Here is a 21,681-nt window from a genome sequence, read left to right as displayed (position 1 = left end):
AATATTCACTTTTTTGTAATTCTTTATGACCTAAAAGAGCAGTGGTGAAAATCAGTTTGGGTTACTTATCTGCCCAAATATTTCTCCAATGGCTTCTGACTTTTGGAATTCTTACATGCAGCCATTGACATGGCCAGTACTATTTTTCCAGCCTGAAAGTGAATGTAATGCATTAAGAAGTTTCCTAATTTATAAATCACTGTTAACCATTTTCTTAAACCCTGTGAATAAAATACTCTAGTGCTGTTCATGCAAAGCCCTGGCATATCCAAGGAGAATAGCAAAGAAAGCCTAAAATATCATCCAACATTTCAAGTAACATTCTAACATCTCTAGAAAAAGCTGAATAATAATTTTCTACATGACTCTATAAATCAACAAATACATTTGATCTGTAGTGGAGGGCTTTAAAAACTTGTTTGTCGAGACAGTGTAAAGTGTGTGTTGAATAAAGATTTTAAATTTCTTACATTTTTGAAGCATTGGTGAGTATGTTGTCACAGGGAGCTGTGAGATGACCCTTGCAAAAATATCATTAATAAGAAATAGATCTGAAGTATAAATTTTAAATTACCTCTATGTTATGTTTCTTGCCAGAACCATGTGGTATCATGTGAGTTGGAAAGGGTTAAAGGAAACGTGAGTGAATACTAGGTTTTGCCACGCTTATAGTGGCGTGGTTTGGGGTGAGAAGTGGAGATGTGAAAGGCTTGCTGAGCTATGGCATCTTGGCTTGAAGATTTGCTTGTGAGTAGTTTTGCTTGTTTGCTTGATTGGATTTTGCTTTGCAAGAGGGAAGGGGAGGTGTTGATTCTGTATAAGGAAAGCTGGTGGGATCCCAGTGGAGGGGAGGAATTCCTTTTACATAGAGGTGCAGGGCCTGGTCAGAACCAAGCTGGGTGCATCTGAACAGAGTAGCTTTCATTTTGCAAAGATGCTCGTGGTATTATAAAGGCACAAGCAGAGGCAGACCCTTTGGCGGGCCTCCGAGACAGCTCAGGTCAGGAAGGTGGCTGTGCTGTGGCACAGGTGTTCAGGCGATGGCAGGGAGGACCGTTGCTGAGAGGTGCACCTGCTGATATCCAGGGAGTCACGAATGTTGAGTCAGTGACATGATCAAGACAGAGTCCTCCATAAAACAACAACAACAACAGCAGATTTTGGGGTTTTTCTGGAGGGGTACCAGGAATGGAACTCAGGACCTTGCAATTGCCAGGCAGGCACTTATGCTGCTGAGCTATATCCCTGGCCCCAACAACAACAAATTCTTAGCGCAGAATTTTTGTTATGAATATAGAATTTTTTTCCTAATTTTTTTCTTTAAGCATTGTGCTAACTCTGCTATTAAGTTGTCATGTAGTAAAAATGCAGTTAAATTTCCTATTAGTTTATTGAAAAATTTTTTTTGTATAAAAGGTGTTGGGTAGATTTTGCACTGTAATAATTTCCTGTATATTCAGCCCATCAGCTCTAAGCCACCAAAGATGGTACCATTTCTGCAGCCACTACCTTAAGCCTGGGCATCCGTCTCTAGAAGGAAATCTGTTCTTTGAGCCTTCAGCACCTTATTCTAAACTAATGATACAAGCTCGCAGCTAATTTAGAAGAGGTAGAGCCTTAGATGGAGGCTTTTAAAAGAACCTGCCCTGCCACTTGTCATAATCAAACTAGCAAATCATTACTGTTTCTCTGTGACATCTACTACCAAATATTTCAAGTTCGCCGTCCGAATTTCAAAGAGGGAGGCATTTGGAATGGTTTTCTAAATAAAAATGTACATTTTCCTTAGAAACATTTCTATCTTAAGTGATCCAGGAAGTTAGGATGCGGGATTATTATGTAGAAAATTAGCAGAATCATGAGTTCCTAAGCACGTGTGACCTTTCCCACTTGTAATTCAAAGTCCCTGACAGGTAGAAATTGTGCCACAGATGGAACTAGAAAATAAGTGAGTGTGATTGCTTTGGGAAATGCTGTACTTTCACTGTTACCTATAATACTTGCTTGTTGCCCAAAGAACTTGCCTCAGGCAGCCCATAGCAAGTCCAACACATCACCAACCTTTTGTTTACTGATTGAAGGACTGAACCTGTCACTTTTTTGTCTGGAATTTTCATGATATCTTCTAAATCTACTTTTGAACACTGCTTTAGCAAACTTAGTAAAACATTTGGGCCCCTCTTTTTTCCCTGTGCTTGGATATTTAATCTTCCATTTCAGTGTTTACTCTCTTAAAGAACCAATAGTTATAATTGCACTTGGGAAGGTTTATGGACATTAAGTTAGGTGTAGACATTTATATTAATTGGGTTTAAGGATTACCTTCCATGACGTGGAAACAGTAATCCATATGATTGATTTCTTTGTAAGAAATTCAATATTTGGTCAGCAACTATTAAATTTATGTCCTAAGCAAGGGCAGAAGCATGAATGGCTGAGAGACTCCCTGGGGCCTATGCTTCCAATCCACCTTAATTTCAGAAAGTTCAAACAAAAGAATGTTCTTTTGAAATAGTGTTAAAAAGGGGAATCATTAAAAACATTGTCTCCAACCAGATAATTTTTTTTTAAGCTAGAAAACAACTAAAAGCTAATGTGGCTCACCCAGGGAGAAATGGTAAGAGAGGAGGGGATGAGAACTCTTAAAATAATGGGAGAAGTTGTTTCCGTACACAATCCACTTTTCCTGATTCCAAGAGATTTTGACATCATTTTAATTCCAGAACAGAAACACAGATGGTTTAATGTCTTATGGTTCATATAGTTAACATTTACATAGTAGCTATGGCACGTCAGATATGTCATGACAGTTAACTGGTGAAATCCTCATAACAGGCTATGACTAGTTCTTATCAGTATCTGTTTAACAAAGAAAGAAAGAGAGATGGAGAAAAGTTAACTTGGCCAGGTTACATTAACCCAACGTTAACTCAATGCGGGTCATGTGCCTAAGCCGCCTGCTGTAGTCAGTATATGGATTTCATGTGTGGTGTGTATCTTACAAGCAGAATTAAATTTGCATTGGATTTATTAGGCTGCATTGATTTCTGTAAAATAGCTGCTTGCTAATTGCAAATGAAGGCAACGTATGAGCAGCTGCACCGGTGAAAGGTGTAGAGCTACATAACCCAATGGAAACTGCAGTTTTAAACATTATCAGAGACATGTGTCAAAAATCTGTATCTGTTGTTGGAAATGAATTTGCCTGCTTGTGGCTAACCTGGGACATTCTGTGCCTGTCCATGTGTTATTTCTCTGGTGACAATAATTAATTAACTTTCTGTGTACTGCTTACCATTCCAACATGCAGGCCTTGTATGTCATGCCAAAATTTATATTCCTTAGAATCCTCACTGTCCATAGACCATCTGTTCTTTTCCTGCAGTTGTGTGTCTCTGGACAGCAGAATTCCAAACTCTCTTTCAACTTTGGTTCCCCCTAGCCCTTGGGTGTATTGAAAGGTGCACTTCTTGTGCTAGATTACTTTTTAAAAATATTTAATTTGTCACCATATAGAGAATATTCTACTCAGTTTTAAAAAAAAATAACAGAAGTTGGAGCTTTAGGTAGTGTTGCCCAGCAAGTGAAGAGCCAGTATCTGCCCCTTAGGCACAGCTACTTCACTAATTGTATGTAATTCTTTCAATTATTCTAAAGAGTGTCATACCAGTTTTAAATCAAAAGATACTCATGCAGAAGAGCAGCTCATCTGCTTACTGCTGTTTCCTAAGAAAAGAATTTTAAAAGGCTTGAATTATTATGGAATACATCTTTGTGAATCCTGTCTGCCGTGATAAAACAGCAATTATTTTCTCTTAACAAATTCAAATTTCAATGTATAATTTTTAGGCTTTTTAATATAGTCTGAAATTTAGCAAAAGTTCTATTTGACTTGGTCAAAATATTATTTTTTAAACCAGTAAACAAATTGCCTCATTTTCTGATACCAACAGTTATTAATTGGACAAATTTGTTAACAGTTCTGCCCAGTACAGGCCTGGCTTAAAATTAGCTGCACAACCTGTGCAGAAGGTTGTTTAAATTATAATTGTTTGTTCCTTCATATAATTTAGTTCAGCAATGTCCATTTCTTATTAATATCACTTTAGAAAATGGAGGTACAACCTCTTTACTACTAGAAAGCAACCTACGAAAACTCTGTAGTTTCAAATTGCAAACCTCAGAGTTATAATACATTTTGTGAGTCTGTGAAGCACACTGTACGTTCCTCAAGTTTCCAAGACTTTTGTGACAGTCCCTACAGAAATGCCAGGGGCACACTCCACAGCCCTGGAGAGCTCATCTGTTTCCCCCAGGATCCAGTGGCACCTTTATCTTTTACTTTTAAACTGGTGTGACCACCACAGGCAGCGGTCTGCCCTTTGGTGTGGTGTTGACTGTCCTCAGAAGCCTCCCCCAGAGACAAATGAGGCCCAGGGAAAGCCTCTGTCTTCTCTTTTCAAGCAGCAAAGACTACCTTACCTCCCAGCTTTAGTGCTTGCAGGAGGAGCCAGACTGGCAAGGAAGAGGACAGGGAGGACTGGTGAATCCCATCCCTAACACACCTGACAGCACTGACCAACTGTGCCGCGTGAGGGCACCCAAAACCAGAGTCCAAGTTGGGCGTCTGACTTGTTGCCTGAAGCGGGAGATCTTAAGAGCTTAATTTTGACCTGTAATACTAATTGCAGGAGATAATTTTGATCTTCTCTCATAAGCTAAATTAAACAGATGACATTGATACCCTAAATGTCTTTAAAATCGAAATCATTGAATTGATTGTCTCTGCGTGCCTCATGACGCAGGAGTATATGCTTAGAGAGAAAACAATTTTAGTGAAATCCGAACTAGTTAGGTTCATTTCCCACAACCACACACACGAGTGCAGCGCATAGGACAGGAGTGAAATAAATGCTCTGAGCTCAGCCTCTCTTTTCAGCCTGTAGATACCTCATGTTTTCAGTGCACTACAGAGGCCTTTTCTTCTCCAGCTTCCTCTTCTGTCATCTCTCCCTTAGTGCTTCTTGACAGTTGAGATTGAAGACCAAGGCCCTACTGGATGAAAGATTTCCTATTAATTTTGGAGTTAAGCAATACTAAAATGGGGAGAAACATTATCTTTAGATACTACAGATGTTCGTATGCATGTGTGTGTGTGTGTGTGTGTGTGTGTGTGTGTGTGTGGCATGAGAGAGGGGGAAGGAACAGAGGAAATAGGAAGTCCTCCAGCAGGATTTTTGTACATTGGTGACAGAGGAGGAAAAGCCTGGAAGAAGCTGGCCTGAGCCAAGATGCAGCCCAGCCTTTCATCCGTTCAACATACGCTTACTGTCTATCCATGTATACCACCTATGCTTGGCTTCTCACCGGAGCGGAAGGAGAATGAGTCAATATGTTACCCACCGAGGGAGCCATTTTACAGGGCACCAGTGGCAGAGCCAGTTCTGGTGGGCCCCAGGATGGCCACTCATGGGATTCCCATGCATGGACTTGCTTAAGTGTTGTAAGGTGTGAGTCCACCACTATAATGAAGTCATCAAGAAAGGTTTGTGTTCACAGAGGATCCATCTTTCAAAGCACTGGTCACAACCCATTACTGAGTCTTTTTTGTGTGTGTGCTTTAAATAATTTATTTAACTGAAATGGACTTCCATTTATTTAACTGCAGTGACTTCCATTTATTTTGCTACATCTTTTCTCCCTGGTGATTTACAGGATCTTCAAGCCGATATAAATATTCCATAAATATTTGGCCATCTGGCTATACTGCTACACAATACCTTAGTAATATCTTTCTGCAAGAAAAACACTGAAAAGTAGAGACCTGACACAAATAACTAGGTGGGATGAAAATCTGCTCCAAATATTTGTTTCTGAGGTAAACGCACCAAGCACCTGTCAGTTAAGAAAACCATCCTTATAACACAGGATGATTTTTTTATGTTTAAGTAGAGCCTAGACCACCTAGAGGCAATTAGGTACTGAATGGCAGAGCTCCATCCCCAGCTTATGCCATGAATTCATAGGGATAGGTTCCAGCACTCAGGCTCCTTCCCACTGGTCCTCACACAGTGCGCTTCTCGGGGCGGAGGAGACTGGCACTTCAGTTGAATCCAGGTACCTTTCTCTTTGCCTTCCTTCTTTTTCTGATCATTTTCCTTGACACATTTCAGGAAGCTGTCTCAACTCTTTGAATGTTTTTTTTTTTTTTTTTGGTTTTTCTCCGGTACTGGGAACCGAACTCACGACCTTGCGCTTGCTAGGCAGGCGCTTTTGCCGCTGAGCTAAATCCCCAGCCCCCTCTTTGAATGTTTAATATGCTCAATACGCACATTAATCCTCTTGGCAGGTATCTTGCCCTTAATTTGTTTGTCTACAACAATGCCAACAGCATGCTGGGTAACACTGTAGACTCTTCCTGTTTTGCCGTGGTAACATTTGTGTGGTGTTCCTTTTTGCACAGTACCCATTCCCTTGATGTCTACAATATCACCCTTTTTGTATATTCACATATATGTGGCCAAAGGAACAACCCCATGTTTTCTAAAAGGCCTAGAGAACATATACCAGATTCCTCTCCTCTTTCCCTTTGTGTTCGTCATTTTGGCAAATTACTGGAAGATGGCGGTTCCAGCCAAAAGGCCCATTACTGAGTCTTGATATCAGTGTAGTAGCTGTAACCAGGATTTAAGAACAAAGATTGATCTGAAATAAAATATTGGGTTATACCACATTTTTTCAGTTATACGTACATGTATGTATAAATTGAAGTGTGACATACAGTATAGTTCTTATGATGGGACACAGTTTAAACATTTGAGAAACTCATGCTTAGTAAATACCCACTATTTTAACCTTCCCAAAGTACCAGGCACACAGTAGCTCCTTGCGTTGACTGAACGCTTTGCAGGAAAGCCCAGGATGATCCTGAGCAGGGATTCTGGGATAGGAGACTACTGGGACCCTGGAGAGTTGCCACTAAATAGACTTCTCATTTCTCTTGTTTTGTATCCCCAAAAACTGCATTTCCTGAGGTTGCTTTTTGTGTTATGTCTATGATCTGCTCTAAAGGTCACTTGAACAAATGTTGCTATACAGTTTATTATAGGTGCAACTTACACTACCTACACCACTGCTGCAGCCACTGTTGGGGTGCTGTTCGTTTATCTCAAAATGCCATCATTACAAATACATACAGAAGAAGTTGCAGGTCTTCACCAGAATGGGTGGGAACTGAGCTGTTTGCCCTCTATGCCATAGATACAGAATAGGACTTGTACCTAACTATGGTTTTGCCAGTTGAACAGCTTAGTGCTGAATGTATACTCGACCTGTAAGACTGGTCAGGGCCAGTAGTATGTTTTATTTTCAGCTGGAAGTCTGGATCCATTTTGCCCCCCTTCATTATTGTAATTTACTCATTTAAAAAAAGTCTTACTGGTCTATACAAGCCCTAGGTCATTTATGGATCAAAATGGTTATTCCTTGTAAAATGAAAAATCAGACGTGGTGGGAGGAGCTATGTGGTGGAAGGGAGGTTGCTCCTGAAGGACAGTGTCGGTGTCATTGTGGAATGCTTCCGGGAGGAAGATTCTAAGCATCATGCTCGGCACATAGTACTGGCCTTAGGAATGGGTGTGCAGTGTTTGGAAGAGAACTTAGCTGGGAGGAAGATGAGCAACTAAACAGCAGAGAGAGCAGCACACACAGAGGCCTGACATGCGGGGTGCACATGGCCCTGGGATGAACAGTTCTGGTATTCTGACATCACAGGAGGAATGGGGAAGGAGAAGTTGGGTGAGGAGGCTGGAAAAAGCAGTGTGTGTCACTCGTGCCTCAGAGGTCTCACCGAAGAGTTTGCCGGCTTATTGGGGGTGATTTATTTTAAGGCCATTGGAGGCAAGGATGCCAGAAGGAGGGGCAGGCTGACAGAGGTGCTCAAATGAAAATGAGGTGCTGGAGCAGCCCAGCTAGCTATCCAGCAGGGAGCTGTAGTCGTGGCTGTGTGCCTTGGTGAGAGGGCTAAACTGATCGCTACCTCTGCCTCCTCTAGAGAGCTACAGTCTGGCTGTGCCCATCAGCTGGCCTTTATTGATATGACTGACTGTGGGCTCCTTAGTGTTGTAACACTGTCCTTTATATTCATGACACTTACCTTCACTTACCTTGAGCTATAAGTCTACATAGTCAACGTCCACGTGACAGCTCCGATTAACTGTCCAACAAGTATCTCATGCTCAGTACACCAGGTGGAAATGAGTTCCCTCCTCCCCCGTTTCTAAGGCTTCCACATCTGGCTATACAGTACTACCTCTAGTGTACACTTCTGTCTCCAACTTTCCAGCCAGCCTCCATCTGCCCTCTGCCTTTCTGTCCTGTCTGCTGCTGTCCCCAGCCCGGCCCCCTTTGGTTCCTGCCTGGGCACCTGAAGCAGACACGTAACTCAGGCTCCTGCCTCTGCAGACAGCCGTCCCAGCTCAGAGCCACAGGTGCTTTCTCCAGGGGAAACTGCATCCAGTGTAAGATGCCAGGTGCCCTGCTGGCTTTCACAGTACCCACATCAAATGTAGCTGCCTCTTGTGGTCCTGCACAGTGTGTCCCTGCCCTCCTCATTCTCTTGTTCCAAGACCTGGTCCCCTCTCTGTTCCCTTCCCTCATCCATCGTGGCCACTTCCCATTTCCCTGGCAGAAGTCCTGGCTCCCAGCTCAGCTACTGTTCCCTCTGCTGGGAGCACTCCTCCCCGACCATCCTGTGGCTGTCTTCACACTGTTTGGGTCTTGGTTCATGTCTTTTCCAAAGTTTCCCTTGATCTTATTAGCCAGTGATGTCTTCTGGTCACACTATCATACTATTCTATCTTCTCAGCACTTGTCGGGACCTAAAACAAACTTATATATGACTTTAGGTACTTTTATTGTCCACTTTCCATGCTGGATATATGCATGTTTATGTATGTTGTACTGGGCCTTATACATGTGACATCCCCAAGCCCATACGCCAAGCTTCTGGAAGTACTTTATTCTGTTGTCCGTATAGCTCCAGTGTCTAGATTAGTGCCAGGCACATAATAATTGTTCATTAAATTTTATGTAATGTCTAGCTTTGCATTGTAGTTAGTTGCATGGCTCCCATTTCTTTAGAGTCTTTGTTCTGGAGAGGACAGGAGTGATGTCTTACTGATTTCTCTATAGCAAATGCAATTAAATATCAGTAACAGCAGATTTCTCTGGAACTCTAGAAAATAATGCTTTGCATTAAAGAGTTCTTATCTTTCCATTTAAGAGGGGTAGTTAGCAAGAGCATTCTAGATACCAAGCTGTCAGCAAAGTACACAGGAAAAGATTAAAACCAGACCCCTTGTGACCAGTGATCCATCACAGCAGTGGTGCGTGGCAGGTGTAGTAACCTTGAGAATCCCTGAGATAAAGAGGAGCCACAGTTGGGGGCACAATTCCTAGTGATCTGACTTCCAAACCCATTTCCTGTCTGCTGAATTCCCAGTCTTCAGGCTGGCCTGGATTACCAGAAGTTTGGAAACGGAAGAGGCTTTGTTCTGAGACTTCACATTGAGTGCTTGGTGGTTGATGTCCATCACCCAGGCCGATTCTGGGCTTACAGGTTTGCTTTTGCTCTTGCACCAATGGGTTGGGTGCAGAGGTCAAATTTATGGTAGCAAATCCACATTTCTTCCAGTGTAGGGCAAGCAGTGGCTGGGGTGGTAGGCACCTGAACTGGTAGAACAAGCGGCGGGAAGACCAGGGTTGAGGGCTTGGCCTCTGCCAGCTGCCCACACCTCTGTGGTTCTTTCAGACTCAGTCTCTGGTTAATCAGCTTGTCCTGCTCACCCTGAGTTTCAAATTGATCAGTGTCCTTCTTGTCTGATAGAATCTGAGGATTACCCAAATATCTCCACAGAGTAAAGACTTAGGAGGGGTGGAATTGCTTAAGCTGGAATTAGAGAACAACAAAGTAGCCTGAAGTGTAGGTGGATGGCGAAAGGGAACAACTCCACCTTGTAGTTTTGACCGACTGCGTAGGTCAGACTGGATAAATTTAAGTAATTCTCTGTGAAGCATCTCTAATTATTCTAGTTATGGCTTAGAAAAACTAATGGGTTTGAAGAAATTTAACCTTGAGTCTTTAGCTTGCATGTAGAAATGCAGAGTGACATTGGGCTGTGTGTCCAAATTCCCATTTTTCCAAATGCCTCCAGAGGAGAGGGAGCCGCTGTCACTGCCTAGAGGTCCACTGAGGATCTTCTCTCTCTAAGAACTGAGAGCAAACCTCCATGACAAACCACCCCTTGACAAAATCAATGCCTGACATAAATGGTTGTTAGCTTTGGCCTTTGATGTGTATGCTGAAGAAAAATCATACTGACTTTCTCACTAAAGTCACACTTGCAAACTAAACTAAAAAATTATTTCCAAGTTCCAGATTTAACTGCAAGGAACACACACACACACACACACACACACACACACGTACACACGTCTAGATTATGTAACCTTGTATACATTTATTTATTGGATGGATGTCTTCTGCCTTATTTGAGAAACTATTATGGATGGAAAATTTAATAATTAACAGAACAGTAATTAAAAGGAAAAGCGAGATAAAGTTACAGGAAAAGCTGAGAGTTATAACAATAGATTTAAGGATCAGTTTCTATACTGCAATCTTGTGGTATTCAGCCCCACTTTAGGTCCTAGCTTTGCAAGATGTAGACTTTAAGATCTGATTATCAAAATTGAGGCATGAGATCATTGTTCCTGCATAGACCAGAACCCTATCGAAGCTGGGACGGGGTGGGCTGTATAATCCAAGGTGGACTTTGCCTTTGGAAAGTTCATCAAGTCCACTTCACTCCATGACCAAATGCCACACTCAGCTGTGCATGGCCAGAAAGGCTTTTCCTTGTAGAAGGTCCTGGTACATCCTCTATTAATGACATAACAAAATATCATGATTCCTGTTATGGACATGTGGCCTCTGCTTCCCAGGTGACTGAGTGATGGGCCACCTGTATGCAGTTATTTAATATTAAAGCTAATTTTGGCAAGTATTGGTAGAAGATTCATGTGAAATTTTTTAGTTAATATGAGGTCAGGACAACAGTAAGAAACTGCATCCACAGACACTGAAAATCAGTTGTTTTGCTTTAATATAAAATAACACCATAGTGGCATATAAAGGATAGGTTCAATGGAAAATTTACCTAATTTTTCACCATAGCTTGGGTGTGAATCATTAATTTATTTCAAAGCAATATCAAAGCCAATAAAAAAGTGAGAAATGACAAAGAATATTACATTGCTTTTGACAGATTCAGGTGAAGTAGATTATGATAATCACATAGCTGTCAAAATCTATAATTTAGAGTGGGGTGTGTTGAAAATCCTCCCTTTGAGAACTTATTTAGAAGGACATTAATTAAAAGGAGTAAGAGTGAACACAGTAAAGATCTTGGTTCCCAAGACAGGGCAGTTTTCACAGAGTTTGGGTGGGAAACCATCTTTACCCAAAGCTTTATTTAAGGCTGAAGAGTCAGGAAATGGGGATTGTAGGACCCAATCTCAGAAAAGCTTAATGAGATTTGAGCTCCTTTCTCTGCATCAATAAATCAGCAAGTGCCAGACCTCCTGGTGACTGAATAGCTACTGATTCCCCTTAGCCAGAATCCCAGGTCAGCAGGCCCTCAAACCACCCTCCGTTCCCATTACCTGGCTCCACTACAGCCTGCTTTACTGAAGTTGTTAAAGCAGATTGTCATTGGCTTTGATCTATTTTCTGCTGGTGGTATTGCTAGTGTCGTAAACTATTAGTTTTTGTCATCTGTAGAAGTAGAATTCTATGGAGAGAGCAAGTGTGTTATGTTAAACATTTTAGGCCAGTTTTGTTTCTTGATCTTGGTGTCACCACACCATAATGCTTATCCTCGAGAGCGTTTAAGTCTTCTCCTCACCTCTTCCTTCTTGACTTCCATGGTAAATGGATTGTTCAAAATATCCGGATTTAACATGTCTTTCTCTGCTGAGCGTGGTGGTGCATGCCCATAATCCCAGCACTCGGGAGGGTGAGGCAGGAGGATCGTTATGAGTTTGAGACCAGCCTGAGCTACAAAGTGAGCTCAAGGCCAGCCTGGACTGCATATGGAGACCCTGTGTGAAAAAGACAATAAAATATCTGTCTCATGTGTGATACTCTCTGGGTTTCCCCCATTGTTCTTTCACTATAAATAAAAGGTTAAAATGTTATTTAGGTTTCTATAACCCTTGTGAGTAATAACAGTGTGTTTAGTAGTGCAATAAAATACTTAACAAATTTTCCCAGTTTTCTTTTCATTATAATGAAACAGGGGCACAGAGTTGAGCTGTTTATTAGCGTAGATCAGCTTCTATGCCCACCAGCACTAACACAAATTCTTATGGAAAAGTATTTGCTTCTAATCAGTACCAGATAATTCATTCACTGAACTGCTCTTATGAAAATTTACTTGAAAACAGAACATTCAAGTTAGTTAAAATTGATAAAAAGTGAACCATTGCTTGGAAAAAACATAGTAAAGTTGGGAAAGTAAAGATTGAATTTTCTTATATCAAAAAAACCCCTGCAGATCTGGAAAACAAGGAAATGAACCGTTTAAATTTCACCATGGTGCTTTGTGGTGACCTTCACAGTAGCTTTTGGTCAGTGCCCTTCTCAGAAAGCTTTGGATTTAACATCATGATGCCAATTTAACTTTTATACGAAATGAGACTGTGGATGTAAAAGTTAATGAGTGTGGTGTGAATAGCTGGATTTATGTTGTGCTTGGTAGGAAAGGTGTTACACCACTAAATCTCCAGTCGTTCGTCCTTTTGCCCATTGATTTACTGCAGCTTTCCCAGAGTCTTTCCTATACATACTCTTCTGGGTTTAAGGAGAAGACGCCATGTAGTCCAGCAGCCATCCTGGAGAAAACCAGCATCTCTTTTTCTCAGCAAGGCTTGTACCACCTCAGACTGTTGAAAATGGAAATACATTAAAAATCACTTCCTATCCCACAAATGTGATAATAATGTTTGGTTAGATATCATTAAGGATTACTGAGTTTTGGTTCCTGCGAGAATTGACTCAGTGGAAAAGTCTAGTAGGAAATGCTTAATTTTTGTAATCCAGTTCATTAAACAGGGATGAACTATATCTACTTTACAAGTGCCCGGAAAAGCACAAGGTGAGCCAAGGATGTTTTATATCAGGAAGCAAGGGTTGGCTCTAAATCCAGTGAGATCATTTCGAAGGACACAGAAATCTAGATTGAAAGGGTTCTGCTGGGATTCTCTTTGCCCCAGAAAAAATTAAAAGAATAATGACAGCAATTACTTACAATCCATTCAATTAATTTTTAAAACTCCATGAGTTTATTGCAATTCTCAGAAAATACAGAGAGGGCACAGGCCTGGGGCAGTGTTCTCCAGCTGTTTTGGCACCAGGAATGTATTTCATGGAAGACAGTTTTCCATGAACCACATGGTGGGGAGGGGGTGTTGGTATGGTGTGGTTTTGCATGATTGAAGGGCATTACATTTATTGTGTATTTTATTTCTGTTATTCTTACATTGTAATATAAACACACAGCTTAGATCTCTCGCACATGCAGTATGCAGGAGGGTTTATCTCCTGTGAGAGCCTAATGCTGCAGGTGGTGGACCTCACGTGGTAATGCCAGTGATGGGGACTGGCTGTGTATACAGGTACAGTTGGCGCCAGTACATAGTTTACGGGTTGGGAACCCCTGGTCTAGAGGGTTTGCAAAGGAATGTCAGCTACTAAATTGCAGGACAATGAAACAAGTATAGGGTTTCAGTGTTACCGTTCCCATTGCATTTACTAATTGAGGTAAAGATTGTCATTGGTTGCTTAGAATAGTTGCTTTTCTTCATGGACTAAAAGTGTCACTGCACACAGTTGTTAAACACCAGGGCAAATGGCACTGTACAGTGGAGTGGTTGGGAAGTGCTTTCCCAATCAAGGGATCAAACCTAACACTGTAACCAGCAGTGGAACCACCTGCCACATGGGCCACCTGTGCATTCAGCCAGTAGTGCACATCATCCAGCGTGTCGCATTTGTGCTAAATATGCTTCACCAGAGTCTAAATATGCAGAAACGCTTCCACACATATAGACCGTGGGGCCGTCTCTGAAATGCTCTGGGTTCTTCAGGAGAGTCAGTGGTATGCAAAGGGAAGCAGTACTGGGGGCAGAGGGCGGAGGATGTGAGGGTTGCACTAAGGAGATGGGAGACACGTTACTGTTATGTGTAAGGGGTGGGCTCTATTAGATTTTCAATCTGAGAAAAGATATTTTCGTTTGAAGGACAGTTGGAATTTGAATATGGACTTATATGCATTAAATAATATATAGTTGTTAATTTTCTCAGATATGATAGTGTGCTTATGTAGAAGGATGTGTAATTCTTAGGGTATTTATGCAGAAATATATAAGGGTGAGATGTCAGGATGTCAACAACCTTTAAATGGTGTAACCTATAATTATATATGTGTAACAGAGAGAGAGAAAAAGAGAGAGAATAATTTGGAATGACAAAATGTTAACTATTGGTTAACCTAAGTGAAAAATATATTTGTGTTTATTATACCATCCTTGTACTCCTTTATTTAATAGAAATTTGAAATTGCTTAGGTTAAATAGTTGAAGAGCAGGGTAGATGTATACATTTGAAGAGTTTAATGGTCAATGGTGTAGACACCAATTTATGATAAAACTCTCGTCTGTGGGGAAGTTTTCATTAATCTAACATGAATTTGAAAAAATAAGAATAAATTTTTCATGAAATAATTTTATCTAATGTAACTGTTCTTTATAACAATGCAGCCTCTCTATTTTGTGTTTCTATCGGATGATGATAGTTGTTTCTTTTTTGTTTCTTTCTGGTGATGACGGTTATAGTAGTGATGGTTCTCAGCAGGGTGAACCCTGGATTAATGCAGTGATGTCATTCACTCACACTGAACAACACTTTCCAGGCTCTCAGGTGCTAGATGTGGACATGAGAGAATCTGGACTTATCCTTCCCACCCAAAGACTGACGTAACAGCCTCATTTGACCACTGCTTCCCACCCCACTCTTCTCTCCTCCCATGGGAAGCACCTTGGATTTGATTACCTCTTGTGTGTTGTTTTGTTCACACATACATGCACTCATGCATAGTGGTGTTTTGTATATTTTGGAATGTACATACATGGCATCATACCATGTGTGTCTTTCTCAAACTTACTTCTTTCACTCAGTATTCTGAGATTGTTTATGTTGCTGCTGATGACAGTGTGCCTTCTTTTTAGCTGCTGTTCTGTCATTTATTTAGCTGCTGTTCTATGCCTCAGTTTACTTGTTCCCCTCTTGCTAGGCTTGGTAATTGTTCTGTTTTTTGCTGTGATAAGTCTACTTCTTACTAATGCTCCTTCTGCCTGTTTTTCTTTGAGAATAGCAGGCTGAAAAAATGATCACATTGACAGTGCTTATTGTCATGACCAATTATTGAAGCACTGGGAAGTCGCTGATTGACTTCTTATTTAATCTTCACAATAATTTATTATAAAAGGTAGGTAACCAAGACCTGATTTCACAATAACATTGGATGAAGGTCCACAAGCCAGAAGTAAGAATGTGTCAGATCTGGGACCTGAGACCATTCATTGGACACCAGAGCTGGCAGTGTGAGTCGTGTTCCCTAGAAAGGGTGACTGCACATTTTTCCCTTCCTCGTCTGATCAGGAAGGGGTCAAAATCAGTGGAGCCTAAATGAGCTCCAAAAAATATACATGCGTGATGGTCTTCATCTCGCTAAAACACTGCATCCGCTGTTGCCATGGTTTCCCTCTAAATAGGAATTTTTTTTGGCTTGCCTGTCACTTTAGGAGTTGAACCAATTGAAAGGTTCCTTGCCCTCACTTATAATGATCATTAGGTGTGTAATTGAGATAGAGTACTTGTCTCATTGAATTAACCTTTCAGTAGGAGAATGAAAGTCTAAAATTATATATGGTGCCTACCCATCAGCTATGACCCTCATCTGTATGTGTCCCTAATCCCATCTTTATGGAAGATTTTGAAGACAGACAGTAGTCTTTATTTCCGGCAAATCAAGAAGATTTGAAAATATATGTTTTACTTTTTCTCTTTCACATTCAGCAAGGCTATTCTCGTGTTCATTTGATAGGTCACAAAATGATTCATATTTGAAGAAAATTGCCTAATAAAGTATGAAATTAGAATTCTGGTTCCAGATGTTGCCAGTGGAAACCTTTCTGATAAAGCAGCACTGTTGATGAGGGAGGCTGGAGTGGTGCTGAGAAACATTTTTCACTTACGGGGCCGCCTTTCCTCTGAAGAGACCCCCACGCGTTTACATGCACAATTAAGGAGCCCTGTATTTTCCTCTCATTTTGTATTGGGAACAATTGAAACAAAAAAATAAAGGTTTTTTAAAAAATACATCAGCCCAGGGTAGATGCAGTAGATAGCTTTCCTTAGATCATGTTTTAAAAGGAAGTTTAAGAGGATTTTTCTGTCACACTGCAGTGCTTTCAAGAAGACTGATGTTCTACAACTGGAATTACTTTTTGTTTTTGTAATTTTTTAAAATAATAAAAATAAGGTCCTGTTATTGATGGCCAGTGGGATTTTAAAAATTATTTAACTAGACAGTTATTGTAAAATGTCAGATGACCTAAATTCCCAGCAGGGGACAAGGCATCCTAAATGGTTAGGGATATTTTAAGGAGATAACTGTGCTGGTTGTTGACATCTGATCCTTTCCTCAGAAGTATTAATAGTTCAAAGTGACTGCATCCTGAAATGCAGTGGGGAGCACAGAGTGATGTAACCACCCCTGAGAAGAGGCCCTGTCCATAGTCCTCTGAAAGGACCATAGATGCACTGTCCCCATGTTGCTGTAGGGAGTAGCCCTTGACCCCAGAGCCAGGACTTGCATGGGGCTTCCAGAGAAACCTGTCCAGTGTTCTGTCCACAATGTGCCTTTGGAGCTGACGAAGTCCCCATCTCCCACGTGGGGGTCACCATCCCCTTGTGGGCCTGATAGATGGCACTTTACAACACTTTGCAAGAAGTAACACCTGTGTGTAAGAGTGTCTGTAGTTTCTCCAGCTTTAATTGTGCTTTTGCTTCTAAAAATCTCAGTTACATGCCTTGAGCTACTAATATTTTGGCCTCATTCTCGCCTAACTGCTTTGCTATGAAAGCTTTTTATGTATTTTAAGCTTTTCTATTTCTTTGTGAATGGTCTCTCTCTCTCTCTCTCTCTCTCTCTCTTTCCCCCTTCCTTCCCTCTTCTAGTAATGCTGCTGCTTTATCTCTCTTCCATTCATGTTTTTTTCCTTTCTTTTTGCTGCATGGAGACTCTCTGCTGTACAAGTGTAAGTATTTTTTTGGTGGCTCTGCAGTTTCTTGCTACCCTAGTGGACATTCTTGTGCTCTGTTTGCTTCTGTGCTGCCTGGCTAGTGTTCTGGGAAACTGTAGTATTGTCATCCATCTGCAGATCCTGGGTCAACAATTTAGAGACAAGATTGGGTTTTACAGCTGGGCATGGTAGTACATACCTGTAATCCCAGCACTTGAGAGACTGAAGCAGGAGGATCGCCGTAAGTTCTAGGCCAGCCTGGGATACATAGCAAGCTCAAGGACAGCTTGAACTGCCCAGCTAGACTCTGTCTCAAAAAAAAAAAAAAAAAAGATTGGGTTTTACAAAATGGGTCAGCCAGTAAGACAGGAGATACATGTAAAATAACCCCTACTGTGTGCCCAAAAGCAAGGGAATGTTGATGAAGAAGCTACTGTCACACATAAGAAAAGTGCTCATGCTACTCCTGTAATTAGGAAAAGAGGCATGACCACAAAACTTTCAGGCTTTTGTTTTTTTCTTTGATTCCTGTCATATTACTTATTTCACACCCATAATGCTAATTGTAGAAAATTAGCATTAAGATTTGCTTTTTGTATTAGAAGATTTTCCTGATCTGCTTTTCAATGGGTAATGTTTGGTTTTCTAAACCTTGAGCAGGGAAAAAGTGACACTGGCTTCTTGAGCTTGGAATAAGATTTTTATTTATTGCACTTTGTGTAAACTTAGCAAATCAAGTAAGGAGACTACCTAACGCTATTTTCATGGTGACACCAACAATCTGTTGTTTTAAAAAATTAATATGTCTAGAAATTACCTGCTAAAAGTGGGTTTGACAAGAAAACGATAATGTGTGATTTATAAGGTTCCAGCGTTAGCTTTTACCTTGTGGTTAGAGTGGACATCTGTGTCTCTATTGAGAGCTGCTTGCACAATAATTTAATCAGAGTAACTTTGCAATTGATGTTACTTTTGGATTCTTAGAAAATACAGCTAGTTTCTTCACGTTACATGTGTGCATGCCACAATGAGATTTATTGATGGTTTTTCTTCTTAAAAAGTAAAACCCTTTTATAAAAAGTGAAACACTTTTATAAAGTGAAAATATATTTGAAAATAAAGGTTTAACATGATTTTCCTCATATTTCTTTAAGATATGATTTTTTTTTTTCCTGGAGATGTCTTAGATCTGGCAAGATGTCTTGGATCCTGGCAAGATGTCTTGGATCTTGCCAGTCTTTTAAAAAGTGAAACCCTTTTATAAAAAGTGAAACACTTTTATAAAGTGAAAATATATTTGAAAAATATTTGAAAATAAAGGTTTAACATGATTTTCCTCATACTTCTTTAAGATATGATTTTCTTTTTTCCTGGAGAGAGGGTCTCACTATGCAGTTCAGGTGGTCTCGAACTCACTTTGTAGCCCAGGCTGGCCTCGAACTTGAAACAACTCTCCTGTCTCAGCCTCCTGAGTGCTGGGATTACCGTCGTACGCCACCATGCCCTGCTCTTAGGATGTGAATATTGAAATTTCCTTACTCATGAAATACAGTTTTAAAAATAAGCTAATTTGTCTAGGCTTAGCATAACAGGTGACAGTGTCCATCATGGTTGGTTTATGAGAACTCCATTTGGGATATGCACCTCTGCCCTTGTGTCTGGTGGAGAGGCTGTGATCAGATGATACTGAGGCGCTGGCAGGCGTCCTGAGAGATCAACGAGGACTAAAAAGCAATCTAAAAAGAATTAACCTTTCTCTTTTTTTATACAAAAAGAAAGGTAACTGTCATCCCCCCCAAAAGGTAAAATGTTGTTTTTCCCCCAGGATACAGTCCCTCAACCCAACTGTTGATGGGAGGAATATAAGCAAACCAGATTTCTAGACAAACACTGGGTGAATATTCTTAGTTTGTTTTTGCATTTCATTGCTTTAGATTTCTATGTACTTGGATTGTAGGAATAGTCCAGTAAGATTGTGCAAGTGTATGTTTTCTGTATATGCACTCTGTGTATACGCTATACGCTAAGGAAGAAAAAAATCCATTGAAGGAAAAATGTGAGAGAAGTAAGATCCACTTTTTTCTGTCTGCTTTTATGCGTAAGTTCCATGAGAGAAAGAGATTGAAATTGGTTGCATCTTAATACTAGCTATAAAAACTACTGATTGCAGGTTCTCCTTTAACTAAAAGCTGTTAGCTCCTAAACGTAGCAAAACTTTAGAGCCAACAGATATGATAAATTCAGTGGAAGAGTTTCTTGGGAAATATAACGAGGAATTGTTTGTACTTGTAAAGAGCATACAAGATATAGGAAAGCAATGAAACACACTAGAATGCATTCTCTTTGTGCAAACTGGTCGATATTCAAAATTCTGGACATTCAAAAACTAGAGCATGAGAAAACCAGTTCCCCTTTAACTAATGTCACCAAAACACCTGATGATTTTTATGTTTCTTGATATGTCTCTAAAATTAGGTTAACGTAAATGTTCCATTTTCAGATAGACATCAGATTGTAAATGGATTTCTTTACATATTGTATCCATTCTTTTATATGTATATTAACATATAATTATAGTTCCTTTTCATTTATTTAAAATTATGAAATGCTATAATTTTCATATGCTTTACATATATGTGGTATCTATTGTCAAGTCTTTACTGAAAAAGAAATTGGAGCCCAATTATTTTTGCACATGAATACCTTTTCTATGAAATCTAATCAAGAGGCACAGGCGAGGGGAAATGGAAGACATCTTTATGCCGTGCAGTTTTGATGTTCTTTGCTATTTATGATGATCTAAATGAAATTGGCTGGAAGTTCCATTCCAGGATGCTTTTTGGTCCTTTGTCTCCCATGGCTGTACCTGAGGTGCTTAGAATTCCAAAAGACTTTTCACAACGAAGTACAGCATACATGGTGCTAGTCTGTATCTCCTGAGAACTCATTACCTTCAGAGCTTCTCTTAATGAATGAACCGGTCAGCCCATGGACTTCTCCAGTCAACTGCAAAGCCAATTTCGGGGAGAACCGCCTTGAAACTGGATCCCCTTCCAGTTGCATTGTGCCTGCTTTTTTATTGCCTGTTTTTTATGACTGCTATTTTTCCTTAAGCCTGCAAAGCCTGTTACTTTATACACAGCTCTTCCTTGGATTGTTGCCTTTAACAAAGCCTTGACAGGACCAATTCAGCAAGTTTCATTGTCTATTTCAGGAAAACCATTCTAGATTTAAATATAACTGCTCATAATTTTCCCCCTTTCTCTCAACAATAAGTAATAGCAAAAGGATTTTATTATTAAAATTGGCATAACTGTTAAAGCTGTAGAGTTGTTTACTTTTAAAGGTCAGGATGAACCAATTTATTCTTTGAATCAAGGAATATTTTTCAAACATGTGGGTTTTTGAGGAAGCGTTAGGTGACAGCCTGATAAATGAAAGTGTAAAAATCAAATTCTTTCAGTAGCATTGTCTCTTAATTTATACAATACCAGCTTCAAACCAGTTTAAGCATTGCCGCAGTCCATCTGCCTGGCCAGTGTGATAGGAAGTTGATCCTATCCCTGATGCGGCTCCAGCTGGCAGCTGGGATGTTAGTCTTTATCAGTATCCACAACTTGTTTTGTTCTTTGAGTTTTTGTGTAGGTGATGATGGAGGTTCCTTGCAGCTTCAGTACTCATATGATGACAGTGGTGGAGAAGAGAACATCTCTTTGATGTGTTATGCAGTCAACAGTTTATACCGATGCTGGGAAAACACTCTCATGTTTTGGCCTTGGTTTGGGTTTCACTTTTTAAAAGACTGGCAAGATCCAAGACATCTTACAGAGCAGTGCCAGCTGGTAGAGCTTTTGCATTGTGGTACCTTTTTCTGACTGGTCTTTGCCCATGATGTGACTATCTAGATCTTGTTGGCAAACTGAACCAAAGACTTAAATGACTTTATTTGTTGAAGTGACACATAAAGACTTCAGTGTGCTTACAGTGATGTTACTGTGACAATGAATTGTCAGGTTTTTTTTAATGACTGATTTTTTTTTTTTGATGGAGGGCCAGCATACTTTTTTAAATTTTATTTTTGAAGATAAAAGAACCAAAACATATTAACAAACATGCAGACATGAATGAAACAAATAAAAACAATACAGAATTTCAGACAATGATGAGAAATTAACAGCGGTTGTTGTATTACATACTGTGGCTTTAAATTTCATTCTTTATGTCCATTTTAACGTCCTCCTGTGACACTCCTCC

At 40.2% G+C, this 21,681-nt stretch overlaps 1 protein-coding gene across 5 annotated transcripts in view; it reads left to right on the top strand.

The window, feature by feature from the left end:
* Lrrc16a (leucine rich repeat containing 16A) overlaps positions 1-21,681 on the top strand; it is a 306,943-nt gene that overhangs the window by 247,227 nt on the left and 38,035 nt on the right. The window lies entirely within an intron of this gene.

This window comes from Chinchilla lanigera, unplaced genomic scaffold (assembly GCF_000276665.1).
Source record: "Chinchilla lanigera isolate Chin_1 unplaced genomic scaffold, ChiLan1.0 scaffold00082, whole genome shotgun sequence".
Taxonomy (NCBI): Eukaryota; Metazoa; Chordata; class Mammalia; order Rodentia; family Chinchillidae; genus Chinchilla; species Chinchilla lanigera.
The sequence above is the reverse complement of the archived record's forward strand: the minus strand, read 5'-3'. Positions and strand labels throughout refer to the sequence as shown.